This window comes from Cupressus sempervirens, chromosome 4, assembly GCF_028749045.1.
Source record: "Cupressus sempervirens isolate cs-2001-9-10 chromosome 4, ASM2874904v1, whole genome shotgun sequence".
Classification (NCBI taxonomy): Eukaryota; Viridiplantae; Streptophyta; class Pinopsida; order Cupressales; family Cupressaceae; genus Cupressus; species Cupressus sempervirens.
This window is the reverse complement of record NC_143121.1, coordinates 32,852,162-32,870,942: the sequence shown is the minus strand read 5'-3', so window position 1 is coordinate 32,870,942 and position 18,781 is coordinate 32,852,162. Positions and strand designations below refer to the sequence as shown.

At 34.5% G+C, this 18,781-nt stretch overlaps 1 pseudogene; it reads left to right on the top strand.

The window, feature by feature from the left end:
• The window catches only part of LOC149559806 (NF-X1-type zinc finger protein NFXL1 pseudogene), a 63,984-nt pseudogene extending 45,701 nt beyond the window's left edge, over positions 1 to 18,283 (top strand).
• Positions 18,284 to 18,781: the final 498 nt, after the last annotated feature.

Below are 18,781 nucleotides of genomic sequence, written 5' to 3'. Positions count from 1 at the left end.
TATAAAGTATTTAATTGTTGTTATGTAGTGGTATAAAACTTTGGGGCGATGATGTGAAAACATCACAACACTATCTCAATATCTAGATAAAAATAAGGTGTAGTTGTGACAAGTAGAATAAACATTAATGAATACAGACTCTCTCCTAAACCAACTATTTAAAGAATATTGCAGAGCAAAGAAATAAACAAAGAAACAAATTTAATTTTTTATTCATAATGTTATCCATTAAACCTATTTTACATAAAGAAAAAACATAAATTTTAACAATAATCTCTCTCTACAAGCTATGTCTTTGATTTTTAGCTGCACTTTAACATGAGCATTGAAAATGCCCTAGTTTCAAAGTCATGGAAACCCTACCAAATAAATCTTCTCATTATTTTCATATCTCCTCATAACTGGAAAACCTTGGTATCATAGAGTATTTACTACCTAGACTAACACAAACTCCCAGTAACTGAATGAAACAAGCCCTATTTTAATTTCGCCCATTTGTTAATGATGAAGGTTATTTCATTTTAATCTATTTAATGCCCTAGATTGAAATAAAAACCAGTAATCTAATCAATAAATGCTAGAAATATAAAGCTTCAAAAAATACTTACAATGTAGGAGACGAAAGCATCTGGGTCAAACTCATTATAGAAGTCACAAGAAACTTCTCCTTACTCAAGCTCTGTGTCCCCCATATGCCCACCATCAACAACACATCATTGCTTCATTATGGGATTACCGAATTCCCTACAACAATTGTCAAAACTATAAAGATTCTCAACAATAGTGAAACAAAAATAAAATAAATACAATCATAGAAGTTAAGAGATCCCCATCAGAACCCCTGATCCACACCATCAAAACAACCAAAATCCTACAATTTCTTCCTAGGGTGATCAAATCCATCCTAATTGAAGGAAAATACCACACCCATTTTCTTGCACATATGATCAATTTCCATGTCCATTATTTGCAGAACCATAAGAAAGAAAATATGAACCCTACTCTCTGCAAAATCCCCAAATACCCTCCATAGAATAATACCCTTCATTCCCCATTCTCAACATTCAATCCTCCGTCTCCATAGTTGCTTTATGCAAAAGCACATTCCATATTTCCTTCACCACCACCAATTAGCTCAAATCACTTCTTCCCCCTCACATTCCCACCTCCATTCCTTTCCCAAATTGCTTGTTTTCTCTGATCATTTCATCAATCCGCTCCTTGAAAATGCCCACATTTCCCCCAAATAAAAATGTCCCTTATCTTCTACACAAGAGGCATCAAGAACACAGAGATTTGTATAGAGAGAGACCACAAAAAGAAAGTTGCACAAATCTCAGATACCTACATTTCATACAAGAAACTACTGGAACTTCGCACAAATTATGCCCAAAATGCTCAGGAAATCACGACTACCCTTTGAGTGCTCAGGCTCTTTGTTTCACTTAGAGAGGCTTGAGAGAGAAGGGAAACAAGTCCTGAAATGGAAGAACCCATTAATGGTGATTCTTTTGTTGTTAATTTTTCATGCACCCCCTACAAAAAAAGACCCATAGAGTAGTACATGCTTGTAGATCTGGGTCGAGCCTGCCATATTTACCACATTGTTTCTCAATGTAAGGGAAATAATGAGCATGAAATTAAATTATCACAAAAAAAATCAAAATACACATAAATAAATAAATAAAAGAAAATGAAAGTTGAAACGATTGTCTATTTTCATTTTTAAAATTTTTCTTAAAACATCTTATCATGTAGTAGTGTGTACATGCCATGGATGTCTACTCTGTCAAATCTTGTCAATGTTTCAAAAAATCTCACTCTATATTCATATAAATATAGTACTATATGAGAATATATTCAGGAAAAGATTATCTAAAAACTAATCGTAATAGGTAAATTATTATATATTATAATAAGGAATATCTATAGTTATATAGTAATGCCCATATTATATGATATTAGAAGCAGAAGTGGTATGAAGGAAAAATCATATGCAAGAAACATTTTGACAAAAATACTCTCTATAGAAGGATTGAGGCTTCTAGCAATAAGTAGAATGGCATGGAAATTGTTGAGATAACTACTATTACTAGGAATGCTAATGATCATAGTGACAACTCTTAGAAATAGGGAATACTAAGAGAGGGGGATGAATCAGTATTCTACAAACTTTTGTCGCCAACTAGATATTATTAATTACTTTGTACCATTCATAAGAAAATAAACAGGTAATGTTGAACAGAAATAATAACCATGCATAAAGAGAACTCATAACACCATTTTTGTAACTAGGGAAACCTTGGCCAAGGGAAAACCCTAGTGGGGATGATACCCACTAGATAATTTATTGATATATATGTTCCCTATTAGAGGATGGACCCTATTAGGAGTCAATGAGAAAATTCAATATAAAGAGTCCCTGTTAGGAGACTTTGAATCCTTGTTAGCAGATTCCAACCTTGTTAAGAGTTGTAGTACACTAGATGCAAGAAGAGCTCACTACCCAAACATGCACTTCCAATTACAAGAAGAGCTCACTTCCCAAACAAGTAATCAATCCTCAAGTATATAGGTCATGTAACTTCTTTCTTGACTGATCTCTGACCTCAGCTCGATCTCGGATCACAAAATCAAGTTCTCAAAAACTTTGCATATATCGCTTCACAAAAAGTTCACATATCACTTATCATAATACAATTGTGCACTTCTTTTTGCAAGATGTCCTTTGCATAAATACCATTCCTTTTCACAAATTGTTGCTAGGTCAGCTAAGACCATAATATACTTTTTCAACTTAGAGCAAACATCTAGGATGTTGGCCCTAATTGGTCAAGTAATTATTTTGTAAAAAAAATAATTCCTTTACCTTTAATTTCATTGTTTTGTTTCACTGGTAAAATGTGAATATCTCTTTTTCATACTGTCCATACTGATGTCTAAGGTTATACACATCATCATCAACATGTATACTATCTCCATCTAGCTTCACTAGTCATAATATGATGTTAGAAACATTTTACATGTAAAACAATGTATTGTTGTAAACCAATTTCAAATTGTACCAAAAGCTAAGTATCTTTATTTATGAGGTTTACCGCAAGTATGTAAATCATGTGTTGCCATTAATGACAATAATTACATTACTACATATAGCCAATTGTCAAGAATCTTCCCCCTTGGCATTGATGGCAACAAAAGAAAATTGGCTAAGTGACAAAACCTCAACAAAAACTTACAATACTTATCATCTATTCCATTACATATTACAAATGCTCAATTACTTAATTGCTCCCCCTTTGAATATGATTTCTACATACATAACTTACTATACAATTTTTTTCTGCAACTTCTCCCCCTTTGATATCAATGGCAAAGGTCAGAAAATCAAAAAACTGTCAAAAAAGGTTGTTTGACTACTGTCAAAACATTGTCTTGCTGCCTTAAGCTATTAAAATCTTCATACAGTCATTAAATTTTTCGTTTAAACTATCCATGCCTTTCTCCTATGGATCCTTTGCTACTTTGGTAGTAGTGAGCATTGCACATAAGGCATATGAGGCAATCTCAATTGCATTAATGTTGAAGTAGATGAAGTTTGCATAAGTGTCTTTAGCTTTGACACATTCTTTCAATTGTCTTTCAATGACTAATATCTTCAGAAAAATAAACTCTCTGAATTCTGATAGTCTCTTTACAATTAGATCCTTTTCAAACTCTAGTTTGCTAATGTCAAAGTGTACACCATAAACTTGTCCTTCTAAGTCATCAATTCTGCAAGAGGGTTGTTGTACCTGACTAGTTAGAGCTTCCAACTCACTTAGCTTCTCTTGAATCTTTTTATCCACATCTTCGGTCAATATATGAGATAAAGTACATTTGATGTACAGTACCTTGTCAACTTGTTGACATCTTCAAAGTTCTTTGATATAAGTATCAAGACTCAAGAAATCATTCTGAATGTTCTGAAAAATGGTGCTAAGAAGATTAGCATCATGTGAAATTTGAACCTTAGACTCAGCAACATTCAATAAGTTTGTAAATTCATCATCAAACGATTTTACAACTACTTTTGCTCTCTATTCGAGATTTTCTTCAGTGTGCTTGGCTATGAGGGTGTTGTGCAATCTATTAGTCACCTCCATTAGTGCTCTTTGTAGATTTTTCACCTTTTTGTTCTTCTCAAACAATTTTGTCAAAGACGAGATCAGATTGGATTGATCATCATCATCACCTGTAAGGTTTGGAAAAGATATAGGAGAGGATGAGCTAAATGCTTTCACCTTATATTCCTTTAGTTTCTCTTATGCTTCCTTCTTTGATCTTCTCTCTTCTTCTTCCTTTTCTTCTCTTATTTTCTTTTCTCTTTCTTTCTTCTCTTCTTCCAACTTTTGCTCTTTTTCTTCTTCTTTCCTTTTTTCATCTTCTTTCTGCTTCTTTTCTTCTTCTGATATTTTCATCTTGGCTTCTTCAATCTTCTTCTTTTCCTCTTCTAGTTGTCTTTTATCTTCCTCAATCGGTCTTAATTTATCCTGAATATCTTTGGAATGGGGCTCAAGTTGATCGAATGGGTCTTCATCAATGTTAATTATAGCATTTGTCTGATCAATCTACATAGTATCACCACTTACTAATACTTCTAAGGTTTCCTCTACAGTAGTAGGTTCTGTCTTTAACTCATTCATCATTTGATTGATGGTTGCTGCAATTTTGCTTCTAATAACATTCTTTTCTCCTCCCATGAATAGAAATGGCCTCATCTTACTTTGCAAGTAAGGTGCTAGTTTCTTCATCAATATCTTGATTTCATTTTCATCATCTATCTTACACATAGTTCTCAACATTGACTTCCAAAATTCCATGTCTTCTTCATGAACTAGTGTTTTCTTTACTATAAGTTTTTCATAGACCTTTTGATTTACAAAGTCTTTAATTCTCTCAAGTTTCAAGTTATTTATAATCATATATCTCATAGTAGAGATATCAATCTATTCTTTCTCCATTTCATAGTATAAATCATAGAACTTATTCATCTGTACAAAGTTCCCTTCATTAACAATAGTCGTGTTAATCTTCTCTATCTTAGGTTTCCATGGTTGCCTTGTTTTACTTGTTGGCTGCTTAGAAACAATAACTTTCTCTGGATGTTTTTCTTCTGGTTCCTCTTCTTCTTCTTCATCACTAGAGTCCTCAATTGTCAACAATATCTTCTTTCTCTTTTCAAGTCTAGTAGCTTGTTGCTTGACTCTCTTTGACTGTCTTTTGGATCCACTCGGTTGTTTGGCTAATATAGCAACATATGGAATGCTCTGTTTTGTAAGAGTTTCTGCAATAGATACACCGGGTGCTTGGCCGACTAACAAAGGTGTCACATACATTACACCTTGTTCACTAGTTTGTTTCCTTCCAAATATATTTTTCTTATTGCTTGTGATTCTTCTTTTGACATATCAGCCTCTGATAGTGCTTTCTTCATTACAGATGCAATCTTCTTATGAGATGTCTTTTCTAAAGATGTCTAGTAGGCTGACTAGGTTATCTCCTCATATGTTCCAAATCTGTATGATGCTTGATCAATATATGATTTCAACAATAAATCAATATAACTAATAGTTATATCATCACTCAATTCATAACCTAGGTGTAACGCCCCGCCAAGGGATCCAAAAGAATTAACCTAAAATTTTACTAAGTTTGCTAAAACTTTTTTTTTTTGAAGTAAGAAAGTATAACATACATATCAAACACATAGTAGCGGAAGCAATAACATGTAATCATCAACAAACATACATAACAAGTTACATTCCTTAAGGATCCCAAGACGTTGAGTCACATTTAAATTTAATTAATTCTAAGTCTATCAACTACCATAACCACATGAAAGAATAATTAGAAAGTCCAATGTCCATAATATACATTTGTTCTAAATGCCTCTTGGCAAATTAATTCAGAATGCTCAATCATCCACTGTACATGTCACAGGGTATGAAAGGCTTTAATAAAATATATATGTAAAAATAGAAATACATCATCCTCTTCGGATCCATGATACGTATAGTAAAACAAATGAAATCTTCCACCATACATGATACGTCCATACATCAAAAAGATATAACATCCATCATAAAATATAACCATCCATCATAATGATCCATGAATAGAATAAAGGTAAATGCCAACGAAGAATGCTCCAACTATGGTGACTACAGATAGATCTCAATGGTAAGAGTGAAAAAGCACTACCACCCAACCACATGGAACCTAAATGGTCCACTCCCACTGCGCTGAGGAGATAGTCTCAAGTCTCAAACAGGATATCAAAACACAAAACACAAGTACTCTTTAAGTCTAAGAAATCCTAAAAGTACACTAACTCAAAGGCACACAAGACACATAGGAAACCTATTATATAAGCAAGCAAGTGTCATTGCACGAATCATGTTTGGAGTTACACGAGAAATCCCTTAGGAATCTTGGGTCCCTAGTGATCCCTAGGGCCACTAGTATCCTCTCATAGTGACGAGGCATACTACGGAACGCAAGGTTATAACCAAGCGTTCTCTCTACTCTCGTCCTAGTCTATACTAGCACTCGAAGCATGGGCAAGAACATACAATTAATCTTGTTAGGTTCATTTTACTTTCATTTAGTGTAAATGTTATCACTTATTAAACAACTTACAATGAGTTACCCTGGCAGCCACTTAGGGCCCCAGCCCCCATTGCAAGCCACTTCTCGACACTACATATAGATAACCTACCCTAAGCTCATGAAATCACAAATCATAGAAAAATCACCTCAGTCCTATACAAGTGACTGGAAAGCATCATAAGTATAATCCACAATAATCACATCAATTCTCCATGAGAAACTGAATAGCATCAAATGATAAATCACAATATATATCGATTCTCCAATGAGCAACCGGAAAGTATCCCATAATATCCATTGGTTCTCAACGAGCAACCATAAAACATCCCAAAATAATACTAATCGAAGACTCCAAAATGGTCAAGTCAAACATGTCACAACATGACATCATCAAGAACAAATCATCAAAAACATCTCAGTCCTCTCAAAGCGACTGGAAAACAAATCAAATATAACTAATCGAAGACCCAAAAATGGTTAAGTCAGATATCTCATAAATATACACCTCAGCTTCACACAAGGAAACTAGAAAGCAATAACAACCAGTAAATACATGCATCATAGAGCATATCACACATCACCATGGTTGGGTTTAGATAGATCGAGAACAAATCATCATATCATCACATTTGCATAAATCCTGAGCCTCTGGTAACAACCTAAACTGGTCGACACTAGGACAAAACCCAAAAACTCCCAAAAGCATAGACAGTACAAACAAAACATCAAGTAACTCAGTTGATTTGATTTGAAAATATAGAGTTGAGTAAAACAATAAAGTTTAAATTTCAATTTGCATTTCAATGTTCGTTTCAGGTGTACAAAGATTCCCAATTTATTCCACCCAATAACCCATTCATTTATTCAACTTAAATATATACAAAATTATCCTCACTAAAAAAAAATCATTTTCCTGAAAGAATAACCTGAGGCTAATCAATTATTTGTTTAAGTTAATAAAGTAACCATTATCGACTTTTAAATTATTATAATTTATTATAATTAATTTTATTAATTATTATCAACAATAATTAAATTTACAACTTTAATGAATAACTTTTGTTATTAATAAATCTTAGTTAAATCAAGTTTAATTAAAATAATTAATAATTAATAAAATACCATATTACATTCATTACTAAATTCATTTATTTATTAAACATGAATACAAATTAATAATAGATTCATTAATTAATAATAATATAAAATTTAACATAAAATTATCAATAAACAATAATGTAAGTTTAATATAAAAATTTGAAAATAATTTAAATTTATTAAATACAAATAACATATATTAAACTTTATATTAAAAAATATATTTCTTAATACATGCCTATTTAAAGGCCACCAGTCTCCCCATAAAAGGGGATGCTGAGTGGTGTACCTTGCTACGTAGGATCTGTGCCAGCAGTGGTACGTTGTACCACTACTGTCGCAGCCTGCATCAGCAGCATACGGCTCCAGCAGGGGGGTAAGTAGTATATGTACTTTTTTTTAAAATAAATTATTTTTGTATTAAGTTTTTAAAACAAAACCTCCCACTAGTATATATTACATTATTATTTGATTATTATATTATATATATATATATATTGCTTTAGACCCACCCACATGTAAATTTATAATATTTAATTTTATAAGAAATGTTTTAAGTAATTTCCCCTCTAAAATATTTAGATTTTTTTTTTTAATAATATTTACAATATTAGCCTGATAGAAAAATTATGTTTAACCGTTCATAAATTCCAATTTTAAAATTTTCTTTTTAATACTCAAAACCATCCCTGGTTTAAATAATAAATTATTTACTCTACGAAAACGAGAATCTTGATTTCTTCTCTAAACTTCACGCATACAAAAGGTATTGTCATACATTTAATAATTCACAATATTAGAATGTTTAAGCTTTCATCGCAAAGAATTTGGATTTGCAATCCACAGACACGAAGAAGACAGGAAAGGATAATTGCGTAATTAATTAGTAATCAAAACACAAGACCCTACCTGAGTTTGATGATAATTCGCAATCCCCGAAAACTATGAGAGAAATCGCTCCTCTTCAAGAACCTTTCTCTGAAAATTTTCCCAGAATTCTCCTTCTGAAATTCGCTTCCAAATTTCGCATCCAAAATTCATCTCCCAAAATTTGTCTCTCAAATTTGTCTCCAAAATTCCTTCTTCAAATTTGTGTCCCAAAAATGAAAATGAACCCTCAAGTGATAATAAGGAGTTCTTTCCTCAAATCGGGGCTCTAATTGTGCAATCACCCGAGAGGACTCCTTGCCTACCAAAGTTAACTCTAAAATTAACTTTTATTAATCTTTCTTTTATATTTTCATGCACGTTAAGTGAATTATTAAATTATTTTACTTAATTTTCACTTGACTTCTATTTTTAATTACTTTTAATCCCATATGCACTTTACATTATTATATTCACTTATTTTATCTTTTTAATTAATTTCTTATATTTAAACTCATGTTTAGATCATGTGATCTTAAACTTTTTAATAATTAAATATCTTTTTCACTTTTAATTTATTTTAGAAACTTAATTGATAAAATATCTATTAACTTAAATAACAATAATATTTAGCATTTATTTAAAATGAACTCTAAATATATTATTATTAAATTAAATAAATATTATCACGTTTTAAACTTAGAACTTTATCTCCAAATTTAATTCTTTTTTTATTTAATTAATTTCTCAATTAATTAAATATTAAAGATATCATATTAATTTTTCATTAAATGAAATCATTAATTAATCTTTTAATTAGACTTAATTAATAGAAAATACACCAAGGACTCATATAACAACATACGAAAACCCCTCATTGAAAAACACATACTAAATCAAACAAAAGGGTTATAATCACGAAATTATGTCATTTGACGCATTTAGAGGGGACTTGACTCATATACTTGTCCTAATTTTTTTAATTAGGACAATGGCTTAAGGGTTTAGGATTTGGACTCAAGAATTTATCTCCCCTCTCTTACCATTGAGATAATGCGATAGGGTATGCTCATCCTGGCAATTCAGGGAAGTCGATACCCGGTACCTACAACCTACATAAAATCCATGCATGTACAGACACAATATTCTAAGCTAAACAAGCCATGGCAGGAAGTGGTGTATCGTGTAGATCTTGACTAGCAGGTGACTATGAGTCCCTTCCTTAACCACATCAAAAACGCCATACATAAAGAAAACAAACACGCGCACCATACACATGTAGTATGGGGTAAGTATCCATAAGAAAACACATGTCATAATAAACCATCTAACTAATCATCATTGATAACTGAAAACACTGAATAATCATCATACATATATAAAATATAGAGTACCAAGTAATCTCATCATATAATAAACTGAGTGTAAAACAATATCTGATAATCTTAAAACAATACTACTACTCATCAAACAAAAAATTGGCCTAAAAGAGTTTGGCAATGAAAGCAAAATGCAAACTAGGGGCAGGCACTACACTAGGGGCTCAAGAAATTTTTCCTGAGGTTCTACTACTTCGATATAGGTTAGGTCATTGTCCACCATAAAACATATATCATTCTTGAATCTGTCAACAATTGCAGGGGCAATTATGTATCTCTAGCTCATCTCATTTGAAATGTTCTCATGATCAAATTTTCATTGTCCAAGGTTTTCTCTGCTAGATGTTTTCTACATACATTTGTTATCTTGTCCATAGTACATCTTTCACTACTCATAATATCAGTAACTAATAAGAATGGAAATCTCTTAAGTACATGAAAGAAAATATGATTAATCAGAGATTGAAATCTAAATACACCATTCTTGGTTCTCTTAATCTTTTGTAAGTTTTCAATAAGTTATACTCTCAAAATTTCACTCAAATTTACTTGTTTTTTGTCAAAACATATCTTATAAGCTGCATAAATAAATTATACTGATAACTCATCATTCTTAGAACTTGCACATAGAGAGTATGCAATGATTCTACTCAAGAATCTTACATCTTGTTGTCGGATGGTGTTGATCAACATTGCTTTACCACTGTAAACTGCCTTAGTGTAATTTTCAACCTTCTTCTTAACCAGTCTCTCACCAATAGGTACACTGCCTTGTTTGGTAAGACCAGTGACCTCATGAATAAGGTCGGAAGAGATGTCAACTACATTATCTCCCATCCAAATCTTTCCATTATGGATTCTGCTTAATATAATCTGTGTCCATTCCTCAATATCAAGTTTGCAGTAGAAATGATATTTGCCTAAGTCTAAGTCTTCAAATGCTCATATCTGAGCTTAATAGTCATATCATGGTTGAAAACAATTTCCATATCTCTATTCATAAGCTCACTTCCAATAGTTTCAAACTTACTACATAGATAGCTTCCTACATCTTCCAATAACATTACATTGTTTAGAGTAATTGATAAGGCCGAATTAGGGTTTTCCTCTAAGGGTTTCACAAGAACAATCTTCAATTTGGGTCTCAATATTTTCAACATTCTGAACAACTGACATATCCATGATTACACTGAAAATAAATTTGTCGAATAACTTCTATGCGAAAAACAATAAAATACCTTTTTTTGGAGTAGGATTTTGCTCGCAATTACTTTTTCCAAATCGCATATGTTTGCTCTTAGCTTCTGAGATGATTACAGTGTAGAAATAATCAAGTTCGTACTCCTTTTATTCATCTGGAACTTACATTAATTGCGTACTTCACTCAATCAAAAAAGTTGTTTATTTCGCTCTGAAATCAAATATCTACTCAAGATCAACTCTCTGATCTTTGAATGCTATTTGAAGTTCACCATAGCTTCCTCTCATCATGACAATGCTTCACAAAACTTCACTTCACGAAATTTGTTGTAGAAACATGGATTTCATCTTCTGTCACAAAGTAAACTATCTCTATTATAACAGTAGCTCTTATTTCCTTCGTAACTTGTTCCAATAAGCTCTGAATTGCAAGTGAGCTTAACTACAGTCCAAACTCATCAAGATACATCTTTCCTCAACCTTGCTACGAGTGGCTCAATCTCTAAATGAAGTTTCCAATTTTGGTGATGTAAACAAGCTTAATTCAACTTGGTTGAATCAAACTTGATTATTAACTTCGATTTTCCTATCTCGTCGTCATCTAACTTTTCTTCTGAGATGTCTAATCCTTTTACGAATGCCTCATTGAGTTCTTCTTGAAGTTCACTGACTACATTTGTTTGTTCTTTATTGTCTTTCTTAGTTCCAGAGTTACTCTCATGATTCTTTATGTTATTTCTGAAGTTACTTCTATTTCCAAAGTTTCTTCCATGATTCCTTCTATCATTTCCGAAGTTTCTTCCATTATTGCTTTTGTCCATTCTGCAATACTTTGTTTGTATGTCTGAAGTTGTTGCATAACTAACATATTGGAGTTCTACTTTTAAGATTTTGTTGATCAATAGGTGCTTGACAATTCCAGGCTATGTGTCCAAAGTTGTTACACTTATAACACACAATCTGCTCTCTTTCTTCATAAGGTCTACTTTCTCTTGATGTTCTTTCATTAGATCTTCTATCTACAGGGTTAGTGTTTCTAGACATTCTATTATTTCTTGTATCATTATCATATTTAGGTTTTCTACAATCAATTGCATTATGACCAATACCATAACAATTATGACAGTAAAGTTTTGTAACATGATTAAATGATCTATTTGTACAATTTCTTTTCATATGACCTATTTCATTACATGAAAAACATTTACCTCTAAATTCATACTTGGTTTCCTTAAGAGATTCCACTTGCTTAGGTTCATCCAATTTTACAGTGTCTTTCTCAACTTCTTTGGATTTATCAGAAGATTGACTGGGTTCAATCTTATCATCAGATTTATCTTTCTCTTTTGGATCTGATTTACTTTCAAGTTTCTTTGCAGACATGTTAAATAGATAACCAAGACCAGTTTTGTCATAGGTAGGTCTTTGTATCGATATAGATTCATCAAGCTTTTCTCTGCTAGTGTAAAGCTTTTCAAGTTGTTGTTTGCACTGAGTTAGTTCACCTTTCACAATAGTGTTGTACTTATGAAGTTCTTCATGATCTTCTTTCAATGTTTCAAATCCAGGCGTCTTCTTCACTAGACTCGCTCTAAGATCTGAATTTTCAGTCTTCAAATCAGATTCAATTTTGCCAAGATCATTCCTCAAATTCAACTATAAATTGGTAATCTTCAATTCATGCTTCAAGATCTTGTAGTCTATTTTCAATTTTGAATATTCATCATCATCAGTAGATTCAGTAGATTCAGTAGATTTAGGCTTGGATTTGAGATGTTCAATCTTGTCCTTCAATTGTCTAATGTATACTTTGGATTCTTAATAGCTATCTTTCAACTTATCTCTTTCCTCAGTAAGGAGATCAATTTGTTCAAGTGCCTCTTCAAAGTTCTTCATCAACTGTTTCATATCCATAGGGATCTTACTCAAGTTGTTAAGCCTCTTCTGAGTAACTATGCTCTGATACCAATTGTTAGAAATAGGGAATACTGAGAGGGGGAGGGGTGAATCAGTATTCTACAAAATTTTGTCGCCAACTGGATATTATTAATTACTTTGTACCATGCATAAGAAAGTAAACAAGTAATGCTGAACAAAAATAATAACCATGCATAAAGAGAACTCATAACACCATATTTTGTTAACTAGGAAACCCTGGCCAAAGAAAACCCCCGATGGGGATGATACCCACTAGATAATATACTGATATATAGGTTCTTTGTTAGAGGATGGACCCTGTTAGGATTCAATGACCAAATTCAATATAGAGAGTCCCTATTAGAAGGTTTTGAATACCTGTTAGGAGTTGTTGTACAGTAGATGCAAGAAGAGCTCATTGCCCAAGCATGCACTTCCAATTACAAGAAGAGCTCAGTGCCCAAACAAGTAATCAGTCCTCCGGTATATGAGTGTTGTAACTTCCTTCTTGATTGATCTCTAACCTCAGCTCGATCTTAGATCACAAAATCAAGTTCTCAAAACTTCGCATATATCGCTTCACAAAAAGTTTGCATATCACTTATCACAATACAATTGCACACTTCTTTTCGCAAGATGTCTTTTGCATAAATACCATGCCTTTTCACAAATTTCTGCTAGGTCGGCTAAGACCATAAAATGCTTTTCCAACTTAGAGTAAACATTTACGATGTCGGCCCTAATTGATCAAGTAATTATTTTATAAACAAAATAATTCCTTTACTTTTAATTCCACTATTTTGTTTCACTGGTAAAACGTGAATATCTTTTTTCCGTACTGTCTGTATTGATGTCTAAGGTTATACACATCATCATCAACGTGTATACTATCTCCATCTAACTTCACTAGTCATAATATGACATCAGAGACATTTTACATATAAAACAATGTACTGCTGTAAACCAATTTCATACTTAGAGAATTTTCTAAGTACCAAAAGCTAAGTATCTTTATTTCTGGAATTTACAACAAATATGTATATCATATGTTGCCATTAATGACAACAATTACATCACTGCATATAGCCAATTGTCAACAACAACTATAGTGAGGCATCCAACCACAGTTCAAATTCTACAAACGAAAGTTTAGTTGCTTCTTTCAATGGCAAAAAGCATTCACAATCGGTGCAGCAGCAAAGACACAAAATAAAACATCATAGTGCTGGGGTTTATGGCAAAAACGCTCAATGGATTGGAAGGGATAATGGGCCATCCACCAGTAGACAAGACTACAAATAAAGATATGATTGGTCCGTCCAACAAAATAAGATCTTCACATCTTATGCAGCAGCAGAGAGGACAAATGGAAGATCTTGGCTTATGGAGCACTGAAAGAAATGATAATTACTATAGTGGTAAAGAAAATGGAGCATCCAAGGCTGGAAAGAATTCATTATCTCAGGATTTAATGCTTCCCTTGAATGACAGGAAGCATCATTTGCTATCTATAGATCATAAGAGATCAGAGATGGAAGATGTTGGATGTATGAACAGGAGCAGCAGCCAGGATTGGAGATATCATACTCCATCGTCAGTGGCCTATGCTCGGCTGTTATTGAAGCAGGAAGGTGAGGAGGTTATTCATTTGGAGAGACCAAACTTGCCAAATCTCGTGCAGGAGATTGAACAGAAGCTTCATAAAAGTAAGGTGGAATGCATGATTTGCTATGAGATGGTGGGAAGATCAGCAGCAATATGGTCTTGTAATAGCTGCCATGCACTCTTTCACCTTCATTTCATAAGGAAGTGGGCACGAGCACCAACTTCCACCAATTTCTCTGCTGGGCAAAGCCAGAGTTCAAATTGGAGATGTCGAGGTTGTCAATCAGTGCAGTATTCAAGACCACAGGATCTTCAGTATTATTGTTTCTGCGGAAAAATAGAAAACCCTTCCAAGGATTTCTATTTGACTCAGTCATGTGGAGAGCCATGTGGAAAGTCACTTGATAAAGGGAAGGAAATGTCTCGCTGCCCTCATAGTTGCACACTCCAATGTCACCCAGGCCCGTGTCCTCCTTGCACAGCAATGGCTGCACCTCAGCCATGCCCATGTGGAAAAAAAACCCATTACAAGGAGATGTTCTGATCAGAAATCAGCGGAATCATGTGGACAAGTGTGTGAGAAGCTTCTTACCTGTGGTTGACATCGTTGTGATAAAATATGTCATGAGGGTCCTTGTGATTCATGTACTATTTTGATAAATGCCTCTTGCTTTTGTGGGAAAAAAGAGCAGATGATTCTTTGTGGGGATCTGGAGTTACGTGGTGAAGTAGAGTGGAAAAGTGGTGTATATGCATGTGAGAGTCTTTGTATGAAGATGCTTTCCTGTCAAAATCACTATTGCAGCTTGGGATGTCATCCATGAGAATGTAAACAATGTGATTTATTATCCAAGAAATAAAAAACATGCCCTTGTGGTAAAACACAAATGCTCAATCAAAGAAAGAGTTGCCTGGACCCTGTGCCAACATGCTCAGAAGTATGTGAAACGTTTCTTCCTTTGGGGAACACACGTGCTTAAGTTCTTGTCACCAGGGCATCTGCCCACCTTGTCTGGTTTCTGTGGATCAGAAGTGTCCATGTTTTTCTTCTTCTAGAAAAGTAAATTGCTGGAAAACTATGTCAGTCACAGAGGACAAGAAGGAATTTTTGTGTGAAAAGGTTTGTGGACAGAAGAAAAACTGTGGTAGACACAGATGCAATGAGAAATGCTGCCCTCTGTCACATCGAGGTGAGTCTGATATCCATACAGGCGACTGGGATCCACATTTATGTCTTATGCATTGTGGGAAAAAGATGAGATGTGGTCAACATTACTGCCAGGAACTTTGCCATAGTGGCCACTGGCCACTGTCCTCCATGTCTTGAAACTATTTTTACTGATCTGTCTTGTGCATGTGGGAAGACGTCAATTCCTCCTCCAGTACCATGTGGGACACCTATTCCTTCATGCCCATATCCTTGCTCCATTCCCCAGCCATGGGGACATCCTGCAACTCATAATTGCCATCTTGGAGGAGTGCCCTCCTTGCACGGTGAGTGTTGCAAAAGGATGTGTAGGAAGTCATGTAGTCCTTGGAAATGTTCCATGTGGTTCACGAGAAATAAAATGTAACAAACTTTGTGGTAAACAAGGCAATGTGGAATGCATGCTTGTACCAGGACATGCCATGTACCACCCTGTGACACAATTTCTACAGAAAGTTCATCATCTAAGTCCAGAATCTCATGTGGACAAACTTGTGGAGCTTCTCGTAGAGATTCCAAACACACTTGTAGTTCTCTATCTAGCCCTTACCCTGATACCAGATGCACATTTCCAGTGACTATTACTTGCTCATGTGGTCGGTTGACTGCACAAGTCCCACGTGATGCCGGACGTAACAATATCAGAGCTGATCCAGTCTTCGAAGCTTCTATTTATCACAAATTGCCTGCACCCCTGCAGCCAATAGAGCCCACATTTGACCAGAGTTCCCATGGGACGGAGAAAGCTTTCATGTGATGATGAATGTGCGAAGTTGGAGAGGAAGAAGACTCTAGCAAATGCTTTTGACATTTCAACAACAGTTGATCTGCCAGGGGAAATGGAGCAATGTCAGAAATGCTTGATGACTTGATTAGGAGAGAGCCTCAATGGGTCTCAACTGTTGAGGACAGGTTTAAGTACTTGGTTCTGGGAAGGACAAAAATAAACACAAATACTATTTGTGTCCACATTTTCAGTGCCGTGCCAAACGAGAAAAGGGACATACTGAGGATACTTGCGGGAAGGTGGAACCTTTCTGTACTTAGCACTGGATGGGAACCAAGACGCTTTTTAATTGTACAGGCCACACAAAAGTCAAGAGCCCCTGCACGCAACCTTTTACTTAAAGGTCCATTGCAAACCAACGGGCAGGTGCAACTGCCCATTTTCAATTCATTGGTGGACATGGATCCAAGGCTTGTACTTGCCTTATTTGATTTACAAACAGATGTCAGTGTAAGCTCACTGATTCTAAGATTTGGTGGGGAGTATGAACTTGTTTGGCTGAACAACAAGAATGCATTAGCCATATTTACAGATGTGGCAAGGGCTGCAATGGCTATGAGATGTGTGGACCATGCAACTGCATATCGGGGTGCTGTTTTAGTCCCCCAAAATGGTGGATTGCCCAGCTGCAGTGCTTGGGGAGCTAAAGAAGTAGGGAATGCAGAGAAAGAAAATGCATGGAAAAAGAAGATACAGGAATCTGCATGGATGGAGGATTCATGGGGTGAGGATTGGTCAACTACTGAAGCATCCAATTCAGTATGGCAGTTGAACAAAAATCCCATTATTGCTTCGAAAAATCCATGGGGAGCCCTTGAGAAAGAGAGTGAAGGAGATACAAATTCTTTACAAAGTGAGTCTCTGATGACTTGTAAGCCTTCCATAATTGAGGGTTCTAGTGAAGTTTCTGCTCAGAAAATTCAAGAGGAGGGGTCTGAGGTAGATGACTGGGAGAAGGCTTGCTTGTGGGCTAATGCTTGGTTGATCAAGAGTAATGGTGAAGGTAACCATTTGGTGTAATTTTTTCGTATGGTGTATAAGCACCAGAATTGTTGAATGTTTCTGAACAGCAGCAGAATATGAAGGCTAAAGATGCTTTAGTCATTTTTTAAGTGTTACTGGTGATTTCTGTGTTCTAGGCTCTTCTTTGACGGAGAGTTGATTGGTACTCGGTCCTCGAAGCAGCTAATGGTCCACACAGAAAACTTAAGTTAGAAAAGTGCATCTATTTCTGGCTAAAATTAAAATGCTTGCCAGTTTTGTGCATTGTGCTTTATGGTTTTATCATATGTTACTTATAAAATAAATAAAATTTCATGAGCCTGTAAGCTTAAGATCTATTCAGGAACATTTAGAGTAATGCTTTGCTATTCTATGCATTGAATATTTGCAAGCGGGTATTTATTTGCATGTGAAATATGCATGCTCATATCTGTACTAAATTCCTGATTGCCCCTGAAATTCTGGTTTCCTAGTTATAAGACAAGTTAAGTTAGATCTCTTTGGTGGTTTGTGGATTCAAGCATGACAAAATTTTAAAATGTAAATAATTGAAGCAGTTACCTGATAGGCTATCTTGTGTGAGCTTATGAGTTGCCAAATTCAGCCTCAAGAAATTGCAGGGGCTAGTTAATTGTTTGTAGGCAGGGTAAACAAAATCAGTTTAGATAAGAGCATTTAGAGGCCCAAATTTCTAGGCAATACAGAGGTAAAATTTATTTGCACAATCTATTTAATTTTTTAAATATGCTGAAGACAGGCTCTATTGTTTGAGCTTGCAAACTCCCAAAGTCAGTCCCCGGAAATTGCAGGAGCTCGGTAAATTGTTCACTTTATTTAAACAGTTGCATTGGGAGATTCAAATTTCTCATCAATGCACATAAGATAAGTTTTTATTTGATTGGACATTGTTTGCAGAAAGCTCGCTTTATACGTATTCATCGTTTTTACTCAATTCAATTTTCTCTCTACAGCCTCTCATTCCAAACCATCATTTCAACTGTTATTTTCCAGGTTTGTATTACTATTCACAGGTTTCCACTCCCAGATATCCACATCGCTTTTTCTTTT